The sequence below is a fragment of the Branchiostoma belcheri genome, unplaced genomic scaffold (genome assembly GCF_001625305.1).
Source record: "Branchiostoma belcheri isolate BF01 breed outbred unplaced genomic scaffold, Haploidv18h27 scaffold56, whole genome shotgun sequence".
In the NCBI taxonomy this organism is placed as follows: domain Eukaryota; kingdom Metazoa; phylum Chordata; class Leptocardii; order Amphioxiformes; family Branchiostomatidae; genus Branchiostoma; species Branchiostoma belcheri.
In genome coordinates this window covers 1,521,977-1,523,436 of record NW_017804198.1, presented here as the reverse complement: position 1 = coordinate 1,523,436, position 1,460 = coordinate 1,521,977, and positions in this window count along the sequence as shown.

The window sequence follows — 1,460 nt, the reverse complement described above, 5'->3', positions numbered from 1 at the left end:
GTTCCGGGCAGAAGATGCTACCGCTACGCCACACAACCCCACATTTGTTAACGTAGGCGTAGGTTGTAAACTTGATCTGATTTTCTCTGTAGTGTATATGGTGTAGATAACGAATGACAAATGTCGTGATTTTTTAATGATTGACATGCAGAGAACAACCTGCCGAATTTAATGAATGGGTGAATATTGGTCCTCTGGCTGCTTTTTCATTTTCTTTTCGATGGGGATGTTCTTTTATGTACTACTAAGTCAACAGAGTAGCGATTTCATGACCAATTGGATTAGAAGAAGTGTACAACCTATGTCACAGGTCTTCTGCCTGCGCCGCCTGGTGGTCCAGGATCAGACAAGTATCAAACGTGAACATTGGTTCAACTAGAGTTCCACGATCGCATACCTTCGCCAAATGATGTTAATGTTTATGACTGAAAAATTATATATTATTCCCCCAGATTATACACATAGCATCCTCATTTCCATGAATTATATCAGTTGATCATATTCTCCACCAAAAGACAGTCTTATCTTAACAACAAATGCCATTCTAGCATTTGCTCATAAATTATGCAAATGAGGTCCTTATTTGAATAAGCTATGTTTAACTAGAAAGGCCGACATTTGCTTCGGAGCAAATACAGCGATGGCTTCACCACATTTTACGACATGGCAGGGAAAGAATGAGAAACACAAGGGAAAACAATGCTTTACATTGATATAACTATAGTATGAAGTAACATACAACTAAGACTACAACAGTTGGATAGTTATTACCTACATTATTGGTTAGGATTTTTAATTGTATAATGCAAACTGTTGATTTTCAAAATAAAAAGAAGCGTGCATGCCCAGCATTCCAATGTTGGAGCAGGAAAGCTTGAAATACCTACCAAAACACTTGAATACAGATATACTGCCAGTATGGAATGCAGTTAATTCAGTTAAATCCCAAGAACCAACACGGTGGTCAAATCTGGGCTGCAAAGTTCCCACATTTCATAGAATTCGAACTGTGTTCGATCGTGTTCGATCTGGGCAATTCGAATCGAACCCGCGTTCCATTTCGGGGTCACCTGCGGTCATTTACAATAAAGCGGCAAAACAAGCCTTTCTGCCTGAGTGCCTCGCAATAGATAAAAAACAACACTTTTCTATAGATACAAACAGTTTCCTGGACAGTACATGTCCGCTGTAATTTTTGGTGGGTATGAAACATGTAGCGAAGCTACTGTCGTATCCTTGGGTGACCTTGAATACTGTAATGATTCTTTACGCCAGTATGAATAACACAATGCACACTTGCTGGCGATATGACATGTCTCCAAAACTCGTTCAAACCTGGAAACATGGAGAGTCAAACATACCCCATTTACGGCTCAAAATGACTGTAACGGTTGTCCCGAAAATCGTGTTTTAGGGATTTTTGAAAAATGGCCTCAATTTTGAATTATGGGTAATTTAGT